The 25,035-nt window shown below is 38.6% G+C and overlaps 1 protein-coding gene across 4 annotated transcripts in view; it reads left to right on the top strand.

Annotated features, from left to right (window-relative positions):
• The first annotated feature begins 9,529 nt into the window (after positions 1-9,529).
• ZNF438 (zinc finger protein 438) overlaps positions 9,530-25,035 on the top strand; it is a 52,251-nt gene continuing 36,745 nt past the window's right edge. For 3 of the 4 annotated variants that reach the window (XM_058040283.1, XM_058040307.1, XM_058040299.1), the window contains exons 1-3: positions 9,530-9,561; positions 11,645-11,726; positions 12,209-12,262. The gene's annotated coding sequence lies outside the window, so the exon portion shown is untranslated. Of the gene's footprint in view, positions 9,562-11,644; positions 11,727-12,132; positions 12,263-25,035 lie in introns of all 4 variants that reach the window. The other variant, XM_058040291.1, reaches the window with a different exon arrangement.

The following is a 25,035-nucleotide window of genomic DNA, read 5'->3' on the forward strand; positions in this document are numbered from 1 at the left end:
TATTTGAGGAACACAAGGCACTGTATGAGCATTAGATCATTTTCCCCCACACACCTTCTGAAATTATGCACTCACAGTAATCATAAAGAAAACATGCAAACTGGATTCTCTAATTTAAAGCAGCTATAGCTTCTCTTTGTGGACCTTATTCACTGACACATTTTTAATATACCTATGTCCAAATAATACATATGCAAAATAAAATAATAGTAAATGTATAATCTGCGTAAAATACTCTGATAAGAAACTATGAAAATTATTAGGCTTCTTTGCCACTGACTGTAAACCATAACAGTTGGTTTCATATTTATGTGTGATACGAATCCTGAATAAAGAATAATAATAAATTTTTAATGCTTTTAAACACTGATTTTCTAGGGGTTTCAGAGGACAGACTTTTGTTTAATCATATTTCTGGGCTGTTGCCAGGCTGTCACTATTCCCTAGAGCTGAATCTCTGGACATCAGAGGTACTCCCCTGGAGCTGCATCTATAGACATTAAAGATTCAGAGTCGTTACATACCTTAAGCTAGGAGAGACAGGGGACTTGGTCCTAATTACAGCTTATGCCCATTTAAGGCTCTTTAAGCTTAATGCAGAAGCCTTGATGCAAATGAAAATCAGGTCCTCAGTCACTTCAAAAGTACTCACAAAAAAGGTTAAAATTCTGTTTAACTTCCTCTTCTTATCAAAGTCTTGGAAAAAGAGAGCCTTTTCATAAGGGCTGAGCACTGCATGTTTTATCTGAAGTCTGCCATTTAAAGAGGGTGATTGATTTTTCCACATTAAGGGCAAAATAGCAGGAAACCTGTGCCTCACTAACTCTTACACACATACCTGCTAGCAACTGAGAAGCTCACTATTCAAATTAAAGTGGGATTTCTGGGTTTTAACTGTAGCACTTGAAGGGCTCAATTCCTTTGGCTTTGTCTTAAATTAAGAGCTAGAAATTATTTCCCCATGAGACTTCAAGTAAGATCTTTGCCAAGGCCATGGGTCACTTGATTGCATCCAGAAGTTTACTCTATACTTAGCTGGTGATGTGTCGATGTGATGAGGTTTCAGCACATGATACTTCATAGTGACTGAGGCTGGTTTCCATGATTTTTAATTCAGCTGGGGAATAGGTGTACATAAAATCTAACTATAGTTTTCAGAATTTTTTTCCCCCCATGTTGTAGTTTTCCAGAAACGTAAGCATTTACAGGGACCTTTGATTTCTCACATTTATCTGTACACCACAGAGTTATTAACGGAAATGAAAAATAAAACTGCCATGTAGATGCACTGCTGTGAAAAAAAATATTACTAATTAAATGTGGATTAAGTGACTATGATAAAACCTCTTGGTAATATGCCTGGCCACTGTGGGACAAGAGGTCAGGCTTCACGTGCCAAGAATGACAGTGAGATGCTACATGGGTTTGAGAACCAGTTGGAGAGTCAGTTCTCTAGTTCAGTGACCTCATTTCAGTGGGAACTGTATAAACACAGAAGTCAACCAAATAAATTTAGATGTATTTATAACTCTCTTGTGTAGTGAAGTACACTGGAGACAAGGGATGTAGAAATTACAGACTGCCAGTAATGGTATAAGAAAACAACAACAAACACAATTTTAAACATATATTATAAAGAGCAGACAAGGAAAAAGAAACTTTCCATAGAAGACTGCAAGTAGCTCAGTGACACTCAGCCTTTTCACACCAGGATCCTTTCCCTATATGGTTTGCTTTTAACAGAAGCCTCCGTCTTAATTGTCAGTCTGGGCAGAACAGACTGGCTGGGATTCTCTGAGAAACTCTGCAAAAAACATTAAGGCTTCCTTGCCTCAGTGCCTAAATGGAAAAGGAGAATACAGTTTTCTTGCTCACTGAGTAGCATACAGATAAAGTATTCAAATTAATTCTTTGAAATGAAATAAAGAAAATAGCAAGAACTGCCTCAAAGGTACTAAAAGACTATTTTAAATTTCTTAAGATTAAAATGACAAAAATTCTTTGTAGTCAAATCTCCCACACACCCCATTCCCATACACTCTGCAGATACCTACAGGATGGTTTAAAACAAATCCAGATTGCAATTTTCAATAAAATCAATGGTCTATCCTCTGATTCAAGAGCAATTTGCTTTCACCCTCAATGCTGCAGCTCTGCTAAACACAGCTGCATGTGTGCCACTCCCAGAAGGTCCTGTGCAAACTGTACCCTGGCACAATCATCTGCAAGAAGCAAAGTCCCAATGTGCAAGTCTTCTGCATTATGAAACTGAAACAGAGGGGCACTTCCTTGTATTACATAAGAGACATATTGCAAAACACACACACAAATAAAGATTTTTATGAGAACACATGACAAACCATCTAGAAAGCCAACAGTGTATCTGTGCCACAGATCATCAGTTGTTAAAATCATTGCTGTCTGTGCAGAGTTCCTGCTTTACTCACTGCCTTGAATGGTCTCTCTGTGAGCTGAATCCATTCAAAAGTTTATTTTTACAAAGCATCTCTTCATTGTCAGAATAGTACCTTCATGAACTTACTCAAAATTCTAAGCAAAAGCAATTTAATCCTTGTCTCTGGAACACAGCACACTCTTGCTGTACAACATTGCTAGAATAAGATACATAGTGGTCAAGTATGGATGGCAGTTACAAAGGGCATTCTATGCTTTCATTGAAGAAAAAGAGGTCATATTTGATTTTTTTTCAGTCTTCCAGTATTTCTCCCTCTTTTCAAGCTTCATTGACAGCGCTACAGGAAGTTTCACAGCAAATACCTTTTATCCCCTAGGATGCATAGCAGCTGGGCTGGCTGACGGACTTACAACTCTGCACATTTTTCAAATGTTTCCTTGACTGCTTTTTAGGAACAGTTACTTCTATAAACCTTTTGTTACTTCGAAGTTGTCCAACCTTCATGGAAATTCCTTTCTAAATGAATATGAAACAGTATCTTCACTACTTCTGAATCACTAATTTCTGTCATGCTAATTTAATCTAGTGCTTATTTTCAGTTTCCATTCACCTTCTTTATTCTATTTGCAAAAGCTCATTTTCAAGTATAATTTCATTTTTTTCTATCATCCTTTAAAAACTTTTTTTGTATATAATTCTCTTCTTTTTTTTTTTTCATTTTCAAAAGTTCTGCATTTTTAAAAAATCCTTCAAAAAGTTATAGTTCTTTGTAGAGGCTTTGTAGAGGCTTTTTAGTCCACAGTAGTAGTAAAAAAACATTTCGTGATACTGAAAGAAGGGAGTTTGCTTCTTCCTGCTTGCAAGCCTGCAGGTTTCCTCTCAGTCATGTGTGTTTCCTTGGCTTCTCGTTAAGAAAAACAAAAAAAGAGACAAGAACTATGTGTTCTTGGCTTGTCACAGTATTTTACTACCTTGAAGGACAGAGATCAACTTGTTGGGCACAAAATGAAAACTTTAGAACAAGCAGCTTGTGGGTTTTTAAAAATAATTTTTATTTGGCATCACCAGTCAAGTCTTTCATGTTGCTGAAATCTATTGCTGTCTCTGAAAAATCAGTCAACCTAAGCTGGTACAAAATCAGTTCAAAGAGAGATTTTTCTTACTTAACAATTTCTTAGAAGCTTTTGAAAGTGTCACCTCAAAAGAAGGATAATAAATACTTAAAATTTGTTCCTACTCTCTTCCATAAAGCAATAATAAAGGACATAAATCCTGGCCTTCACAACACAAAAGCTACATTGAAAGAATTTTAGGAGGTTGAGAAATCACATCCTGATTCTGGCTTTCATACTCTTGATGATGATACAGCTCTTACTTATGTGTGTCCAACTTTTTTTTAAAAAACAGAACAAGAGTTGGACTAAATGAGTGATTACAGTGTATTTACTTCCTCCTTCAGGCCAGGTGGGTGATTAACCATACAGAGTGCTGTTGTTTTGACTACTGGGCTGACCACCAGCAGTGATGGATTCCCATCCTCTGTGCAAATGAATATACATGCTTTTGGCCTTTAATCTGCAGATACATATTATTGTAAAAATATTACAATAATATTAATAATTAATTAATATTAATATTATTATTATTGGAAACATTAAAATTAAGCATCTCTAATCCATTCTATGATTTGGAATAGGGCATGTTCATGTGTGCAAGATTATTCTGCTTGCTGACTATGAATTTTTCCTTTCTCCTTCTACCTACTCCTGCAAGTCTATCTTGTCCCACTTCAGCAAACTGAAGACTTTTTCCTTCACTTATGGGACTCTGTCTAATGTCAGTCTTCTTGTACAGTCTGTTTCAAGATAAGATCAAAACCATGACCTGAAAATCTCCACTTGGCCATCCCCTAACATCAGAGGTACTTGAGCTCATATCTCTGGGGTGGTGCCATAGGCTTCTCTTAGAGCTGAGGAAACAAGAACTTACATGGCACCACTGATCTGTTGGAGACTGGGAGTTAAATTGCTGCCCAGACTTCTCTGACACATTGTCTTAATACGCATTCACTTTCAATCTTATGCAAAGGTGCTTCTTAGTAGCATATTAACCACCCTTCCAATTCCAACAGCATTTGTTTCAGATTTTTTTCTTCTCATTTTTCTGAGCTGTAAATTTTGATCTGCTCTGTCCCTTGGATTTTCCCCCTGTATTTATTTTAGTTGCTTGTTCTGCCTATTTGATCTGGATCTTGGCTTCTTTATTATCTTAGTTGGCATTTCTCCTTTTTTTTATTCCAAAAGCAGTGTTTCAGCACTTAAATGTCTGACAGGTTAATCATGACAAAAAGGAATGTACTTAAATCTCATTATATTTTTCAACTTCAAAGACTTTTGCTCATATTTATTAATGTATCATCACAATATTTAAGTCAGAATTACCACTGCTGTTTCAAAGGTAGGTGAACTGAGGTGCAGACATTAAAGCTTAAATCTTTTATACATTTAAGAAGTACAAATAGTCAGCAGGAGGCCTAATCTGTAGGAAGCAGGAGAAGTCTGGTACTAAGAGGTTTTTCAAAGCTTGTGTTTGATATTGTCCAAGTTTCCCAACTTCTTTGAGTCTGTGCTCTAGTGCAGTGTATTTAAATACCTTCATCATCTTTCAACAACAGTGTTCTGAAGTACTGCAAACTTAACTACCTAAACCAACATAAACCTCAATGAATCTCTGCCTGGTCTAAAGCACACTAGTACAATGCAGTAATACCATACTGCATGTGGGAGGATTGTCTTTACAGGTGATGTAAAATTCCTCCATTCAGACTGAAGTGCAAGAGAGAACAGTAAGGTAACAATTAATGTTCTAAAAGTTCACAGATTATGGGAGGGTGGGAAATACTACAGTTGTTTATTGCTGCTGCTGTCCCCATAAAGCCTCCAGCTCACAGTACCACAGAACACAGTGGTTGTCCTCTTTATGACCATGTTTTGGTATTTCCACTTGCACTGATACATGGCAAAAGCACTGCTGTGCAAACACCTGTATTGATTTAATTCTGAAAAAATAACACACACTTCTAAATACAAAAAAAAAAAAAAATAAAATAATGTGAGCATTGCAACTATGGATTTTTTATTACCCTGAATTCTAAGTACTGCACATTAAGACTGTACATCATAAAACTCTTAATCATGTAGGTATACTCTTCAGTTCATACTATCTGATAAAACACTACCACTCTTCTAAATCATTACCAATGTAATCTTTAAAACAGTAGCTCTTTGTCCACTGTAGGTGGTAAAAAGAGAAAGTATTATCTTCATCAGATATCACAGCTTTCATTTTTTCTTATGGTATTGTGTACTGGTGACTAAAGTCTGCTTACTTTCAATTCTAAGCAGGAACTCACTCTATTACTTAGCTTTTAAGAGAAACTCCTTCTCAAAAGCCTGTAAAATAAGATTGAAATCACTGATACACTTTTTTGAAAAGTATTCAGGAAACAGTACTACTGAATATTATAAGCTCAGATGTTGAGGCACTAAACCACAAAAAATATTTTCTTCAACTAGTCACAATGAAATATTTTTCCCAGTATTGTTTTAAAACATGATATTCCAGATCGACATTAATTATCACTGCTACCAATTTTCTACAGTATATAATGAAGTAAGGCTTAAGGAAAATTATTGCACTCTCTAATAGAAATGACTGATATTTTCTGTGAATACTGAAAATAGTCTGTACATTAAGTTTATACTGTCATCAGATCTCTTTTCTTTTTCACCAGCAACAGATAAATCCACTGTTGCATTTCATTTTATTTTTAGATGAAAACTAATAGTTGGTAAAGGTATAAACACATGTGCACATTGGAAAGTATATTTTGTGTTTCTCCAAGTGGCAAGAACCATTATTGTATGCTCATTATGCCACATCTGTGGTTCAGACAGGCAGTACATACAATGGATATAGTAACACTTCTGCGTAAGCAACAGCTAGTACTTGTATAAATCCAAAAGGAAATACAATCATTTAACAACATTTGGAAGATTCACCTTCAAATTCACTGTATTTGATAAGCTCTGTAACTACAAACCACTTCAGCTTTACTGGTACATAAAGGTGAAGAATAAGTATGTTTATTTTTAAACTTCAGTTCCTGTTGAAATTGTCAATGACTTTTAAAGGAAGTATTCTGAAGCACCAGAACAATTATTTCAGATACAGAACTTCCAAGTGGAACACATGACTGAAGGAAAGTACCATACCATAAATGCTCTGAAATGACTTTGAGCCAGTCTGCCCGTTTTATCACCACAAATTCACTTGCCAAGATGCAGTTACTGTATTCACAGAACTGTGCTTATGTTCAGAATCACTAATTCTAATTCACATTTAATTTCAGGAAATCTGAGTTCAAAAGGAGCTTAATCTTTGAACTTCTTTTTTATTGTTTGGCTACACTAGAAAAAATTGTCAGGTACTCAGGATATCTGCTGCCTTAGCTGCCACTTTGCAGCGAGCTGCAGAAACCGGTTTTCAGAAAACTGCACAAACATTTTAAATCTATTTTTAATTGTTAGCATGCTCCCTATAGCTACTCAGTTCAAATTTCAGCCTTAGGTACATGGAAAGAAATGTGACTATTTGGAAGACATTCCATATTTCTCCTATCTTCTGCCACACCGATTTCTTTTTCCACTTTTGGTGCTTTTGGACTTACTATCACAGCAGCATCATGATGCTAAGTACATGACAGCAAAAACCATCAGAATGAAATTCTTAGCTTAACACCACTTCCTCCTTTCCCTTACTCCCACATTCCAGAAGCTGTGTCAATGCTTTTCCACAAATTCTTTGTTCCAGCTGTGGCTAGAGGATCCCTGTCACCCATTCTTCCAGCAAAGGGCTATGGCAGAAAGCTGTGCTGAGAGCAGGCTCACGATATGGGGGTGTCTTGGCAGAGCACATGCAAGAGGAGCTCATGAAGATGGAGACAGTCCTGCATCACAGGATGAGGCTGAAAAAGGATGTGGCCTCAATGTCCAATAAACTTTGAAGTGGTACAGACAGAAGTCCTTTTCTTCCCCACAAGAAACATGGAGAAGAGATGGTAGGAAGGTCAAGAAAAGAGTGTGTTTTTTGTTTTTTTGGTTTTTGTTTTTAATTCTGAATGTTGCTTCTCTTTTTTTTTTTTTTCGCATCTACACATTATACACTTCCCTTATTTCTTCTGTGCCTTCCCACTTCTGCCCAAATAACTTCTCCTTTCAGCTTTCTCTTAAATCCCATATTATCCTATTTCTGTCACACTTTCATTTTTCCTTTCAGAGAACCACAGAATTATAGAACCATTTAGACTGGAAAAGACTTGAGATCATCGAGTCCAACTGTTAATGGAGCACTATGAAGTCCACCACTATACCATGTCCCTAGGCCCAATGTTTTTAAACACCTTTTTAAACATCTTTTAAATACCTTCAGGAATGGTGACTCCATCACTGCCCCTGGCAGCCTGTCCCAGTGTTTAACAACCCTTCTGCAGAAGAAATTCTTACCAATATCCCATCTAACCCTCCCCTGGTGCAATTTGGGGCCTCATTCTAATTCTTGTTACTTGGCAGAAGAGATTGATGCCCACCTGGGCACTCACTAGCTCAGGTTCAGCTGCTGTCCAGCAATACCACCAGTTCCTTTTCCACCAGGCATTTTTCCAGATGCTCTCCCCCCAGCCTGTAGCACTGCAGGGGTTACTGTGACCCAAGTAGAGGTCATTTGGCTTTCTTTAACCTTGTACCACTGGCCTCACCCCATGGATCCAGTCCAGATCCCTCTGCAGAACCTTCTGACTTTCCAGTAGATCAACACTTCTACTCAAACTGTGTATCCAGACTGAGGGTGTTCTTGGTCTCCTCAGTCAGATCATGAATAAAAGTATTAAATGTGCCTGACCCCAACACTGAGCCCTGAGGAACACCACCATTGACCAGCTGGATGGAGCTCCTTTCACCAACTCTCTCTAGGCCTGGCCACCTCAACACGTTTTTTACACAATGAAGGACACACCTGTCCAAGCCATGAGCAGTAGTTTCTCCAGAACATTGTGAGAAATGGTGTCAAAGGCTTTACTGATGTCCAGTAGAGGATGTGTAGACACATCCACAGCCTTTCCCTCATCCACTAAGTGGATCACCCTGTCACAGAGGAACAGGTCAGTCAATCAGGACCTGCCTTTAATAAACCCATGCTAGCTAGGCCTGATTACCTGTACATGCTGTATGAGGCTGAGAGGATCCTCAATATGCTTCATATCCGAACTAAACCTTCCCTGTCACAACTTTGAGGCCAGTTCCTTTTGTCCCATCACTTGTTACTTGTGAGACTGGAACCTACCTCACTCCAACCTCCTTTTAGGTAGCTCTGAAGAGCAATAAGGTCCTCCCTATTCCTCCTTTTCTCCAGACTAAACACCCCCAGCTCCCTTTAGCTGCTCCTCATCAGACTTGTCCTTCAGATGCTTCACCAGCTTCGCTGCCTTTCCCTGGACAGGCTCCAGTACCTCAATGTTTGCTTTAAAATGAGGGCCCCAAACCCAAGCCCGGTGCTTGAGACACGGCCTCACTGCTGCCAAGTACAGAGGCACAATCACTGTCCTCATCCTGCTGGCCACACTATTGCTGATACAGGCCTGGACACCACTGCCCTTCAGGTCAGCTGATGTTCAGACATCTGCGCTCCCTCTGACCCAGTGCTTTCAAGTCTCTTATGCTTATTTTCCAGCACAATTCCTGTATTTTTTAGAGATTCCTGCCTTGTCCCCCAAAACCCCCCTATCCCACTGCCTGACAACCATCACTTTCGGGGACCGGCTGGAGCGCAGTTTCCCCCCAGCCAGTGGCTGCCTGGGACGGTGAGGGAAGGCCTCACTCAGCACAGCGCTGCCTGAGGCCGCAGCGCCGCATCCCCGGGGCAGTGCCGCCGAAGCCCGGGCGCAGAACCAGCCCCAGCCCCGGCCCCGGCCCCGCGGCCCCATTCGGTCCGACAGCGCCCGCCCGCCGGCGGCCCCGCCCCTGCGCCTTCCCGCGGGGTGACGCCGCCGCCCCGCGCCGCGGAGGCGGGACCGGGCACGGCGGGTGTTCGTAAGTTCCTTCCCCCCGCGGCGGTGGGGCCGCGGCCCGGGCTGGGGGCGGGCGGCGCCGGGGCGCGGCTGTCCCGCTCCCTGCCCGCCTGCGGAGCCGGCTGGCGGCGCGGGGCCGGGAAGCAAGAGGCGGAGGGGTGGCGGCTCCCGGCGGGGCGGGCGCATCCTCCGGCCCTCACTCGGTGAGCCCGAGGGGTTCCTCGCCAGAGCTCCGCGCCTGCGGGCCCTTGGCTCGCCCCGGTACGGCACGGCTGGTCTCGCGGCTGGGCCGAACCGTCGGGCGGCGCGGAGGGCTCGGCAGCGTCGCCCGAGCCGCCGAGGTGTGTGCGGGGCCTGCCCGGCTCCCGCCGCCAGAGCCCAGGAGCGGCCGTGCGGGGCCCGCGGGGCTCGGCCGGGGGCGCCGTGCGAGCCCTGAGCCAGCGCGGCCACCCGAGCCCCGGCTCGGGGGGTGCCACAGCCCGGCCCGGGGAGTGCCACAGCCCGGCCCGGGGTATCAGCCCCGCGGGTGCGGAATATGCGAGAGGGCGTGACTGCCGTTGCCGGTGCTGATGTTGTAATAAAGACCTGCAGAAAGGCCGCGTATGACCGGTTCCTACAAGACACGATGGTTGCTTGTACAGCTCACGCTTTTTCAGTGATGGCCATAGAGCGAGACCTCTGCGAGGGGTGGCAGTGGGTGCCTCGGGCTCAGGGGCAGCCTTTGGCTCTCGTGCTGTCCTGGCAGCGTGAGTCAGAGCTGTGCGCCCCGCTCTTGACTGCAGGCCTTAGCGATGTTTCATAACCGTACTGCTGCTTCCATAAAAGTACAAATACGATGCGCAGCCCTCTCGGGCTCCTCACGGTTTGGAAGGGACTGACGGCCAAAGGCGTTTTGTCCTGTGGCTGCAGAAATGGATGCAGTAAATGGGTGTAGTGTTTGTGTGCGACTTATTGAGGCCTGTCGGCTTATGAATCCATTGGAACTTTTAATAATGACATCAGGAACAAATCCTAGGTTCTGAGTGATCAGATGTGTCTAGCAGAGATAATACAAGGAGGGAAGCATTTTAAAGCCACATAAAAGTTTTCAAAAGACTCTGCAAATGTCTGCAGAGTTGCAGCTTTAAAACAATATGAAAGATTGGCCTGTTTCAATTTGTTTTGCCCAAAAGTCATACTCTGTTAAAAGATTTGTCTAGTTCTATACCTAAATTAAAATTGGTGTGGTATGTCTTGTGCTCACTTCTTTTCTTCTTCAACATAACTGTTGTTGTAACTTTTTAATGTGTATTAAAGTCTCAGTCAACAGCCTAGCTCTTAAATGCTGTATAGTTAAGCTAATTATAGTCTTGAGTTTTCTCATACTAATTTATTTGAACCTGTAATATGCCATTAAAAGTGGTCTTTCATGTTATTATTCCTTAATAAAAAGGAAAGAGGAGGATAACATAGGGTAAATGCACAGTTCCCTTGGATCACAGTAGTTTATTGCAGGTTTTTTTCCACACAAAACTATTCAGCAATCAAAATACTGAGCTGTTGTTCTTTTGTTTTTTCAATAACTTGATTGTAGCTAGTTATTTTTAGTAATAGTTTAACTTAATATTTTTCAAAGTTACATTTATGTAAAGCAAAATACATCAGGGATGAGTGCATTTTTTTTCTGCTTCAGTAGCTAGAAGAATTGGATTTTTTCTGTCTTAGAGTGTCAAAAGACAGAAAGGAAAAGGGAGAAATAAAGTGTATGGCAAGTCATATATTTAAAATATTTTTTGTAATGATCTAATATTCTTAGCATTTAATTCTAAAGATATTCTTGGGTAATGATAACTGGAGGATCAGAAGAAAACCAGCACTATGCAAATGCTTTAGCTTTTGAGCAGGCTGTTAAAGAAGTAGATTGGGATAGCTGAAGCCATAATTGAAATGTTTTTAAAGCATTTAATGAAGAAAATACTAGTTTCTTATGTTTCCTGCATCTTATTTGTGAGTGAGAATATCAGAACTAGCAGTGATGGGGAGAGCATATATGAGATATTTCTGACTTTCTCACTGAAGCCTTAGAAATGTGTAGTGATTGTCACACATATGTTTTTGATGTACAGGTTCAAGGATTATGTTGTGCTAGGTGGGAGGAGTGTTCTTCATCAGTGACTTGGACTGTTTCAAGCATTTTTATGTGCACAGGTAAAACATTTATAGAAGTGATTTAATGTTTTAAATGTCTATATGAAACTGGTGATGGTTTTATGTATTTATTTGCACCTAAGGAGGTAGATGGTGTCAGGTCAAAGTGAAATTGCCAAGTGTTGAGTGTAGAACTTGGATTGGAAGCTGACTGGAAATATTGCTGCAGTTGTAATTAAAGAGACTTCAGAGTTTTAAAAGTGGATGGAAAAATCAGAGATGTATGAACTTTCATCAGTAATTTTAGCAATATTTATTCAGATATTATTATTATAATCTCTAGTCTAAAGTCCTGTTAGTGTATGGTGTACCTCAGAGGAGATGGTGTTGTATTGTGGGTAAACATGTTTTATTAGGATTCTTGTTTATTCACTGCTTCCTAAAATGTTTATCTCTTCTATTATAGATTTTCTGTCCTTTGCTAATATATTTCTTGAGATATTGGAACTTTCTGTTTTTGGTTGTTTATTTCCTTGAAATAGGAATTAAGATGGATGAAACATTTCATTGGTCATAGCAGCAGCAGGACAAATAAGGTGGGTATGTTGAAAGATTACAATAATATCTTTACAGAGTGTTTTAGGTTTTGATTCTGTGTCCATCTGAACAAAAAGACAGTTTTTGCCTCTGTGTCTGAGCTGCTGTTTATTTGCCCATTTGAAATTCTTTGAGTCCATTGAGGGTGTACTCCATTGGGCTTGTACTCCAGTGAAACTGATTGTTTTTATGATTTCCATAAAAGATATTAGTGGTTCAGCAGCAGGAAAGTATGTTTTGATGCTCATCCTTATTTGCAGTCAAGACAAGACATGGACCTTATTTGCTTCGTGTTGGTGTTTTAATTCACTTACAGAGATCCAGAACATGTTTTACTTAAAAAAAAAAATTTAAAAACAAATTTAAAACATGACCACATATTTTTACAAGACTAACATTGGCAAATAAGAGGAACAGTGCTGATTGAGTAATAATTGAGCTCTTTCTCATGGAGTATATTTGCATGTTTTTGTCAGAGTTAAATGAATTACAGACTTCTTCACAATGTAACCACCATTAAATTATACGACAGAGATTTTTATTTTTTTAAATGTTTTTTTTTTAATTTTAAAAATAAAAAATTGTGGGTTGTTTTTTAAATTTCATTTTTTTCTTGTGCTGATGCAATAAAGAGATTCTTGCTACCCGTTTAAAATGACATTTTGAGATGCTGTTGTCTTTGTATTGTATTTGCTCTATGACTGTTGGTCTTGTCACCTCATGAAACCACAGAACAACTGGGTCCAAACCATTCTATTCAAATATCATGAAGTGTGATTTTGCTAATTGTGTCTTTGACTTATTGTACTATAGTACTATATTTTCTGGTATTAGTTTGTCCCTAATTGGCTCATTAAACCTAGTGTCAGTAGTATTCAAGCATTACTTTTTTAAAGGCCTGATTTCATGGGTATTTCTAGTGTAATTGAATGTTGTAAGAAAGTTAGTGTGGTTTGTGTAGCAATACATTGTAGTCTGATAACTCTTCCAGTTAATATCAAGAACATAATCACAACACCATAAGCCTCACTGTGGTAGAGCTGTACTGTGTATTGAACAAGGATGTGAAAGGGCATCAATTAAGGAAAGACTGTCTTTGCTTTGTCACTTCAGTCTTTTACCATTTTAGGAAAGAATGTTATCCTCACCTAAACTGTGCGCTGTCCTTTTTCTCTTCGGTTTTTTTCTTGGATCTTTTTGAAGGCTATGCAATACTGAAAGTCTTGTTTAAAGGGAAGCTGGCTGGTGTCCTCGTGCCAGGAGAAGTTTAGTACTTAGCTGTTAGTTCACCTTGAATTGTTGCACAGATGGAAAGGAAAGAATGTAATCAATAGCTCAGTCCATCTTTCAGAATTGTAGTACATTGTGGTCACTTCATTTGTGGTTAAACTTTTATTTTTGCAGAATAATGAGGGGTTTTTTTCATGGAATCATATGAAGAGTAAAATTATGAAGTATTGAATCATAAACATGCTTTTTTTTTGAAGTGTGACTTTTACTTTTAGAAGCTGCTATAGGATGTTAATTTCTGTGCATGCATCATGTTTCATTCTGTGGCTTAGCAGTTTATTGTTTTTTAGAAAGTGTAAACCCAGGACTGTTGGTTTAGAAAAAGTGTCATGGTTAATGCCAAGAAGAGGTCATGTGGTGAGCTTCAGAGCTGGGCTGTCTCAGCCCTGCTGAAGAGCCTCAGTCACAGCAAGTCACTGGGGAGACAGGAGTGTTCTTGTGGCTCACTTGGGTATTTGCAGGTGCTAAAGAGATGGAAAGCAGCTTGGATAATTTGTTGGGTGGGTAAAGGAGTTGGGGGGAAAGAAACAACTTCTGGGAAACTTACTGGGATCTATCACTGAAATTGGTTTGGAATATTAGCTTGGTTGTAAGTTACAGTTCCAGGGAATATTTTGCTGTTCAAGTGTGAGTGGCAGAGCTGTGTTCCCATACTCAGTCTTTTTCATGAAGTCCTTTGTTGCTAGTAGCTGAATGCTGAAATGTCTGTAGGAATTACTTAATGGTTTTACATGACCCCAAAGCAGAAACCAAATCAAAAAACCCCTCAAAGGTGCACTATTCAGCTGTGAAGGACAATTGCAAGGGACTGTGTCTCTTCTTTAGGGCCAACACTGTGAAAATGGTGTACGGTGACAAATTACAGCTTAGGCTGATGTCATTGCTGTTACACCTGTGCTTCTTTGCCACTTCTCTTATTTGTATGTTTGTGGTTATTTGGGATGAACTGTACAAAATAGGGATTTTACAAAAAATTTTACTGATTTTTATAGTTTTGAACACACTTCAGTCTTCTGCTGAATGACACAGAACTTAATTTTGGTGAATTTTTTTGGCCATGACTGGTTGGCCTCCTAAGGGAGACTGCAGTCTGCTGATCATGAGGGTGATATAAATGTGTGATCTCACATTTATATCAGGCTGTCCTTTCAAAGAGTGCTACATACACCAAGACATGAAGTTCTGACAGTTTTTGCTCTTCTTCAGCTCCATCAAAACAGAACTGCTGGTGGAGCAATAAGGTAGATCCATGTTTTTGGGAAGCAGGGCAGTACAGTTGAACTACCCAACATTGGTCTCTGCTAATCATGTGCAGTGTGCTAAAGATAAAACTATACAACCCCTCAAAATATTGTTAGGGAATGAAAAAGGATCAGTCTATAGAAACCTGCATAGTCCTGTTGTGTCTGTAAGTGTAGTACTCTGTGTGTGATGATCAAGCCCTTAGAAGTTAGCAGCCTGCCAGTAAATTAATATGGATGTTCAGTGGGTTGTGTTGCTTTTGTCATCAGCAGATTCTGAGGCTTTACTGAAGCAGGAAAACAAATCAGTATTGGATTTAGAAAAAAGGAACTGTTCTATATTACAGGACTCAAATGGAGACCACCCAAATGCCTTCAGCTGGTTTTTGTTATTTTCACAAATAGTTTGTTCTTTTAGCGGAGTGTTTAAGAACAGAGTCAGGTCAATCGCCCTATTATGTTTTTCCCCAAACAGCAATATTAAGCAAACTTTACAATATTGTTCATCATTGAGAAAAAAGTCTTATAGATTGTCTTGTTTTTTTTAGCTTCCAGAGAAAAATAGTGATAGGCTGTTGTGATTTTAAATCTTCAAATTATAAATGTAATGCACTGTGTTTTTAGAAACTTTTTGTAGTTTTGGCTTGATTGCACCTTGTAAGGGCCAGTATAGTATCTATTAGATTTTATGGTGTTTAGCAAGTTAAATCAGAGATGTTATATATTTTCCATAGTTCTGGTAGAGTAAGTAGGATGCAGAATATTCTTGTCCTCCATAGTATGATTTATCTTTTTTATTACAGTTTTAGTAAAAAATGCAGCAGACCTACCCTTTGAAAAATTGACTTGTTTTTGTGCCAAAGCATACTTGGTTCCTCATTGAAGACCTAAAAGCAAACAGTCCTGGGTAGTTACCTTTGCTTAGTGTGTGTTTGTGTTCTCCTGTAAACCAGTGATTTTCTTTCTGGGAGGGTACCCTGATAGGCAAATGACAGAGATTTGCAGTCTGTAGTGGGTGAGATACAAAGAATAAATTATGCTGAAGGACAAAAAAGCAAAGACTGCCTGGCTCCAAATGATGTCTTGGCATGCTAGTAATGCCACATACTCAAAGTAGGGGACTGTGTGTTAAAAATCATGTTTCTTCTCTTTACTTCTCGTACCCGTGTTCATACTTGCAATCAAACTAAACAAAATGTGATGGAGTATAAAATGCTGTGGTAAAAATCAGTATCTTACTGTCATACAGCATGCCAACACAGTGGATGTGGTGCTGGATGCCTCTAAAAAGGATGTAGAGAAGAAGGGAATCAAGGAAGAGTTTAAAAATATAATTTGTGCGGATGGAAATTTGCTTTTATAAAGATAAATTGGAAAAAAAAAAGAGACTGTTTAGCCTTTGAAAGGCATGGAATATGGACAAGTATAACACAAGTACACAGGAAGATGAATGGTTTGAGAGATAACTCAAAAGCTTTTGTTTTTTTTTGGTTCATGCTATAAGAAAAAGGGGACATTTTGTGAAATTCGGGTGACAAAGTGAGAAAGGAAACTTGAGAAAGGATCTATTTCTTAATAAACTGGTAAGACTGAGCTCTGCAGTCTAGGGATAATTTTAATTTAGAAAAATTCTAATGAAATTGAATGAGTTAGAGTGCCAGAATATTTACACAGGCTCAGGTTACCTTTCTCCTTAAAGAATATAATCCCTCATTTTTTATCACTTGCAAAATTATTTTTTCTATCATGATTTTTAATAATGCTCATCTAAAAACAATGTTTTGGTGGTGTGAGTGAAGGAATTAAGTCTATCCCTAGTTTGTTTATGGGAGAAAGAGTTACAGCATGTCACTTATTTGTTCTCTTTCTCTGTGTTGGGTTATATCTAGGTGAGACACCCACCAGGTAATTTGTCTAGTTCCTTTTGTAGAGTGCACTGATTTACTTTGTTTCTGTTGTAGATGTAGATATTGGAGAAGAGGTTTTGGGGATTAATATCAGGCTCCTCATGAAATTGGAAAGAATTTATGTAGGCCAGTTGTTTGGGTGACTTGTTACTCGTGAGACACTGCTCTGTTCAGCTTTGATTTTTCTATTGCCTGGGCTTGTACATGAAGTTGGTGTTCCTGCAGTAATTTAATTGGAGTCAGTACACAAGTTTGTTCTGTACCTAGTGATGGAATATTTTGGGAGGATGAAATGAGCTAACGCTGGCCTTCTGTGTCAGCCTGCCAACTCCCAGCAAGTATGTAAAAAGTCATAAAAATAGCAGTGGGGGTATCTTAATTAAATGAGCATGCTTGTCGCTTTGCCAGTCTTTTCTCTTGGCATGGTTCAAGTCCTAGAAACTGTTTGCTTTCCGTCTCTATCAAACTCAAATATAAAACTCTGTGATAAAAGCATCAGGAGCAGTGTTCAACAGGAAAAGACTGCAGAGCAGGCTTTTTCTCATTCCCACTTAAATGCCCTTTTCTCTCTGTTTAGTGCAGGCTGCAATTTTTACTTTTGGTGTGTTTAGCAGCAGATTGAGTTAAATTTGTTGTATTTGGCTCTAGAGCAGCAAAGAGCAGATGTCACGGAGGTGCCATGACAGGAATAAGAAAATTCAGAAGGCTTGTGGGAATTTGGGGGTGAGAGGGAAATCTTCCTCCTATTTTTTCCATGCTAGAATCCATATTATAGCATTTGGAGCTGGCATGCAGTTCAAAACTTGCTGTGCTGCAAGGGTTGATGCACTGACGCAGACATTCTTTCCCACAGCTCAAATTATGGAAACAGAGTTTATTTATAAAATAAAACATGCCTGTGAAATTATAATTGATACCTTAATTACAGGGAACTTGCCTGAAGCATGGTAACTTAGCAATCCGTGGGACATTTTCCTGGCTTAGAATAGCCACGATTTATACTGAAACATTTTCTCTGTGTGAATCCTAGAAATGGAATTCCCCTGTCAAGGCAGAAAAACTTTAGTAACTGAGAGGTACTCTGCCAGGGATGATAAGTCTAAAGTAACAGTCAACTTTTAAACATTATTTAGAGTTGGAACATCTGAAAAGTAAACTTTGCTATTCTGGATTGTCACTGCTTGAAAAATACGTATTTAAAAGCCACCGCTGCATGTTGCCATTCTTTACATAATCAGGTGTGTCCCAGATGTATGTGGGATCCTGGAGAAATTTCTTGCTTTGGATAATTTCTTTTCACTTCTGTAGATTAACATAATGCTCTGAAAGTCAGTGATGGCTTCTTCTTTCTTTAAATCTTACCTTATTAAAGGCCATTTCTGAAAATACCTGGTGTAATTTGTTAGTTAGCAGCCTGCTTGCTTGTTTGTCTTTCTTTCTCACATCTTTGTTTTTCATTCACCACCTACTTGCACTGCAAGAGTATATATTGCCACAGTATAGTTTATAGAAACATAAACATGATGTAATTTATGTCATATTTACATAATTTTGATTGCATATTGCTGTATTTGAAAATTGCCAATTCTCTGTTGTTGTATGTGTAGAATGATGTACTTGATAATTTCTGGGGATTTTTTTTTTTCTGTGAGGAAAAAGTTGTATTTACCCAGTGATCTAGAGGGTAAGATCTATAAACGTACTTTTCCTTGGGATGGTACTCACTCATCTTGTATTAGTGTTTTAGTAAACCACGTTGACTCCTGCTTTGGTTCTTCTATTCTGGTGCTGAAGCTGAAATCTTGTCTAGCTCTTATAATTTGCTGGGGAGATGAGATTTGAAATAAAAGGAATATATGTTATTGTGCATTTAGGAAGGATATGAAGTCTGACTTTATTTTAAAAAGCAATTATTATAGTGGGATCACTTGACAGAAGCATCATATGTGTAAGGTATATAATGTACATGCTCTGTTCTCCTCTACAAAGTGCTGGGCAGAGTGTGCTGCTGTTCAGGTTTGAGAACAAACCTTCCCATGTCTTTTGTTGAAGAAAAATGTCAGTGCACTGCTAAAAGAACACAGGACTAACTTGCCTGTTGGCTGTAGCATGTTGAGTTTCTTGGTTAGACAGCTGATTTCAGTAACTTGAAAGTGACAGGCCTGGGGATAATTGTGGTCAGAGCTGCTCCAAGAGGATTGAATGAAGCCTTCTGGACTTCCTTAAAGATAAGGAAGCCAGGTTTGATCAACAGCTGCTGGGAGGGTTTTTCAGACACTCAGTCTAGTCCAGTGCAGGATTTTTCACCTCTGATCATTTAGAGCATGTGCTGCCTAAGGTGAGCTGGTGAAACTAACAGTTTTGGTGTGTTTGATTAGCATCATTTATGTTTGCCCTGAAGTTAATTTCTCACAGCTATTTTTCACCTGGTTGTCAAATTTCTTTGTGCCAGAAAGACTTTGTGACCACATTATAAAAGTTAGAAAAATGTTTATGTTTTGGATTCTGTATTTAAAGACTGTGTTCTAGAGGATTTAAGTAATTAGGTATCTGTAAGGTTTCTTTTCCATGATAAGGTTTTGCTTCAAAAGAAGCATGAAACTGTAGAGTGTTTAGGCTAGATCAAGGTTGTACCTGTTTTATTTCTCTTTTAATGATTTCGTGCAAGCCTCAAACCTACATTAATGTACTAGCATGGTTTGAAGATAGCTGGGTATAGCTGGGTAGCTCTCTGAGGAGAGCTGGTCTAGGATGTTATTAAGGTTTAATTGATCTACTTCACTGCAGAAGTTTTGAAACCTTTTTGAAGGTGTTTTTTGCATCTAAAAATCTTCAAATATTTGGTATAAAATATTGCTGTTTGTTGGAAAGTGAAATTTCTGTTCAGTTTTGAAAGAAAGCTTTGTTCATGTTCAAGATTAAAGTGAACCAAACTTGCTTTTCTTTTTGAATTTTAAAATTATTCTACACTTACAGAAATATAGATATCTTTGAAAGATTTAGCTGATCAGCTTTTGAGAAGCATAAAAATTCCTTAGATTAATAATAACGCTAACAAAATTGATGGAAACTCCTGAGTATACAACTGGTTTGCTCTGGTTAAGTCTCTTCCTGTTCCAGGAAGCTGTTCATTTTGGAAAAGCAAAAAAATCAAAAATATAAAATCTTAGTTATGCAGTTAGTTAAAACCCATTATTCCACAACTATTATTCCCATAGTTGTGGAATAATGTGTTTTAATTTGACCATCATCAAAAAATGCCAGTCAAGGAAAAAGAATAATGTATTGATGGTAATATCTGAGAACTTGTAAAGCATCTTTCCCCCAGAAAACAAAATGCAAAAAAATAATTTGTAAAGTGGTCTGTACCTATAGACTATTGCAAGTATTCCATGAGGGGACTAGGACAGGCTTAGTATCCTGAGCCTTATTTAACCCTGAGGGATTTCAGTGATGAGAGATGTAATTAACTTGGGCATGTGAGCCTTTTTTTTTTTTGTCAAAGTGGGATTATGTTTTAAAGTGTTCAATAATGAAAACTATTTATTTGAATTCTCTTCATATTATTTCAAACATGAAACACTAGAACGACCATTTCCAAGATATTAATTAACAATTGCAAAATTAATGAATAAACCTAAAGAATTCATAGATGTTAGTAATGGTTGAGAGAGAAAAGCCATGCTTGTCTGATGGAGGAGATTTACAGAGAATGGTTTCAGGTTTTCTTTACTGGCCTCTCTCTCTCCAAGGCTTGTGTGTCACTGGTGTAGTTACCTGATAATTCAGTTTTTGGTAATTATCTTTAGAAAGCTTCTCTGGATTGGGAAGGACAAAATGTTTAATGTGTATACTTGCAGTAAGGAAGGCACTGGGTGGAATATTAATTCATGTTAGGTTGGCTGATTGTAGATGTCCCCAAAAGAGGAAGTTTTACATTTCTATTCTATTCTATTTCTAGTCATATTACAAATAACTGTATTTAGAAGCATAGTAATTTTCAAAGATAGCATCGTTGGAATTCACTTTTTCATTACAAAGTGGTTTCACAGGCCCAAAATAGGACATTTTTTACTTTAAGGATTTTAAAGTTGATTACATTTCTTTCTAGAAATAAGATGAGTGCTAGTAACCTCCCAATTAAAGAGCATTACTTGCAGTGGTACACTAGAATTGTGGAATATCCTGAGTTGGAAGAGGTTTACAAGGATCACTGGGTTCAACTCCTATAAGTTTTCAGATACAGATTCTGCAGAGGTTTCACAAAGAGCAGATGTGGCCAGGTGGAAAATGTCAATTTGCAAAGGAATCCTGTGCAGTGCCCAGTGCTGTGAGCCACAGTGCTGCTTCAGGGTGCAGCAGATGAGTCAGTGGCAGATTCCTGATGAGAGGAATGCTCAGATTCTGACGTGCTGCCTACACTGGGAGGTGCAGGGAACCCTTCCCGTGGCTGCTGCCACCAACGCCTTTGCACAGTAATAGCCCTTGTAGGCAGCTCCTGCCTTCTGACAGACTGCAGTCAGCTCACCTGGCTCAAAATAGCCTGTGGTTTTAAACACATTGAACTGAAGAAAACCACACAGTGTCACTGGGAGTACTTTTGCTTCACATGTACAAGTCCTTTGAAAATAGAATATCTTGCAACAGTACTGAAATGTTTTTTTCTGACTGATGAACAAACAGAACACAGTTTATCTGCTGTGGATAGATTCATGTTGCATTTATAGTTATTGAAAAACTAGTGGCTCATCCACTGCTGCAGCTTTTTTGGCTAACATCTTGTATGAATATTGTACTGCTAAATCTTTAATCTGCTGTGGAGACAGACAAATTTAGGAGCAGTGACTTTAATCTTTGAAGAACGTGTATTGACTGGGAAAGCTAGTTCAGTTTATTTTTGCAAATCACCAACCCTTAGAAGTGGGATTAAGTTTAGTGCAGGAGAAGATGGAACTTTCCCTTTGTCTCCAGAGTGAGGTCACAATGCTTGTCTCTTTTCAGCTTCCATCTCAGTAAAATAATAGAAAATATAATTGTTTCATGTTTCAGTTTTATCTGCTGAAGAATGGGAGTTATGATTACTTGTGCAGGCTGTAATGTCAGCAATTACTTCTTGTCCTTGTTGCTTCTTTACTGCACTGTCTCTGCCCTATTTGCATACCTGTAGTTGAAATTCTCATATGCTGCTTTTGTATTTTCTTCTTTTTTTGCCCTTTGATTTTATTTATTTAGAGATTCCACTGAGCAGGTAGCTGAGTAGACTTCAGCTGTGCAGGAACTGGTTGTGCATTTGGCTTTAGTGATGACAAAATCCCACCCACCTTAGATGTGAAGGCAAGGAAAAGGAAACAAAACATAATCCAACAGAAGAGATGAGAAAAGAAAGGCTTTGGTACTAAAGGAAGGTAGAGGGGAACACCTGTGTCACAAGGTTGGAAGGGAAGAAGCTAAAGTGATATACTGGTTTTGGCACTGCAATGTGTCATGATACTGTTCTGATTTGTAATTTTAAGAACAGCTAAAGAAGTCTGTTGCTTAAATAAGGTAATTCACTGATTCTTTTTTTAATTGTAAAAGTATCTTTTAACCTCATTTTTCAGTAGAGCAGGTAAAACACTAGGACTCATTTTAGAGGAGCATATTTTTGTTTAATGAGGATATGTTTATGGTAATTTTAATCAATAAATTAATAAAAACAGTAGTGCTTGGTTGCTTTATTGCTCATCTCTTATCTGACTGGGGTCATGTACAGCATTAGGTCTTGGTAGATTCTAAGGAATGCTGTTTTCCTTATTGAGTAGCTTAGGAAAAAATCTCTCACTAAAATGGATCCCAGTTCTGTGTGAAGGACAGGTGTGTGATCACTGTTCACTTTCCAATATCACACTTGAAGGCTTTCTAACTTGCCTGAACTACAATCAGGTCACTCAGTGTCCCTAGAGAATAGAGATTGTTTCACCAGCAAATGCATGAAGTATTTTGAGCCCATTCTGCTGAATTATGGGGTTTATTTCAGAATTTGGGAGATTAATTTTTATGGAACAGGTAACTGAGAGAGTTAGCATTCTTCCTTGAATAATGCCCTACATATTTTCTTGACTAAATAAGGACAAGATATTTGACCATCTTTTAGAGGGAACACTGTTTGGTCAGGGTAAATTTAAAAGAAAATTCCAGAAGAGACAACTGACCATTCTTGTGTGTTGTTTGCAACTTTTTCATGTTTCTTCTGGGCTTTAATTATACTGCATATACATGGCAAGAAGAAAGACCAGGGGTTTTGTTCTTTTCATGTAGGTGTAGCTTTATCACATCGTTGGGAATTTATAGTCTGGTAATATATAGTGTTTTTTCCAGTCCTGCATTTTGCAATTGGCTTGTGCAGCCTTATAGTCTGGCAGCTGAGAGCTCACTTTTTCATGATTTTTTTTGGCAGGAAAGGGTTACTGTTCACATTTCCTGTGTAATTCCTTCTGATCTTGCTGGGCTGTAATTACTTTCTTGATGTTAAACATTCCCAGGCTCCTATAACCTTCTAGCCTGCCTGCACTGGCCAAGTTTGTCCCAGGTGATCATGTGGGCGAACCTCCTGTTTTTGAGGATAAAAATCTCTCCTTCCTGTGGAAGATAGGCTACATGCTCATTGCTTTGCTCTGCAATCCCAAGAGAAATCTTTTAAAAAATAATAATAAGCACATCACTCTTTCAGAGTCAGAATTAGCAGCCAAAATACATCACAAATCAAGTGTGTGGGTTAAGAATTTGCTGAATCTTGGTTGAATGACTGCGAGTTCACATTGAAGATTATTTTTTCTTAATACATTTGAAAAATAGGTTATGATATAAAAAAGATTTTGACTGTAGCTTCTTACTTTTGGCCATATAATTGGCAAATCTTTTTAAGCTTGTTTGAATGTAGAAATACTTAGCTGAGCCTTCAGGAATCTTTTCTTTTGAATTCTTTGCAGTAGTAGCATATTAAAAAAAAAAAAAAGAAAAAACCCCAGAATCTTACTCAGTTCTGTCTTTCTTACATAGTTCAGTTATCCTGTGTTTCTTCTGATTTTCAATTTTAGTATATAAACAGTAAACCCAAGGTATTATTTTGTTTTTAAATAGAAGTGACTGTATACTACTGAAAAATGTTGACTTCAGAGGTGTGGGAACTGAAGTGTTCTGTTCTGCAAAGGCACCAAAAGGTTTTCTGTGCTGCTCTTCAGCTTTAATGTGGAGGAGACACCTGTAAGAATGTGAGTGAAGTTTGTTTTCCTTGACCTTTATGCTGTTTTCTCACAGTGCCAAGAAAGATGAAAGGTTGTGATGGCAGGGTTTTTTTAGGGTGTGAGGAGTTGTAATGTGCTGACATTGACACTAGTGAATGTTGTGTTGGTTTGTTTTTTGTTTTTGTTTTTTTTTTTTTTACTGACAATGTCAGAAAAAGTAGTTGGAGGTTCTGTGCTCTGTTGGTTCAAGAAGCAGCCTGAATTTTGATACTTCAGTTAAGAGCAATCTCATTATCTTATTATTGTGTTATAGGTAACTTTTCTGTTATAATCCTAGTCTTACTAACTTAATTAGCTGCTTTATGAAATTCTCAGGCTGCAGGTAATTCTGTTTAGCTGTATTATTGTACTTGCAGCACGGATACTCAGAAGTGTTCCCAGTAACTGACTGACTGAAGTCTTGTGAATGTGTAACTGTGAGCTCAATGGGATTCTGTGATCATACCTGGAAGAAGATGCTTTGTAGGTATAAATTGTATCAGTTTGAGCCCTTATTTAATTCTCATGCATGCCAATGTCTGTGCATTACTATTTAAATAGAAATTAAAACAGTTTGCATGTGTGTTGTTGACTGTGCTGCTATGCTAGTGAAAGTTAGGAAGAATATATTTTAATGAAAATGTATTTAATCTTTTTAGGAAGTCTTAAATTTGACGCCTTAGTTACAATTGGAATGCAGTCAGTATGCTGCCCAGTTCTTATTTGCATATTCCATCATGTGACTGGGAGCATGGCTGTCAGATCTGTCTGTTTTTGTTGTTGAACCCGATGTTCTTATGGGGTATTATTCTACACAGAGAAATCCAGTCCTGGCATAAAGTATTTATGGAGTAGTTATGTGAAAAAAAACCATGAAGCACTAGGAGAGTATAACTGGTCAGAAAAGGATGCTGCTTGTAATTTCCAGTTACATAGTCATTTTATTGTGGCCTGCTTGTCATCTTCAGATACTTGGGATTTGTTAGAACACTTTGTCTGAAGTGGGTTTACCTTTGCATATCCACTTGGGTATGTGTTCAACATATTGCAAACATGATAAGCTTCTGTGCAG

The sequence above is a fragment of the Melospiza georgiana genome, chromosome 1 (assembly GCF_028018845.1).
Source record: "Melospiza georgiana isolate bMelGeo1 chromosome 1, bMelGeo1.pri, whole genome shotgun sequence".
In the NCBI taxonomy this organism is placed as follows: Eukaryota; Metazoa; Chordata; class Aves; order Passeriformes; family Passerellidae; genus Melospiza; species Melospiza georgiana.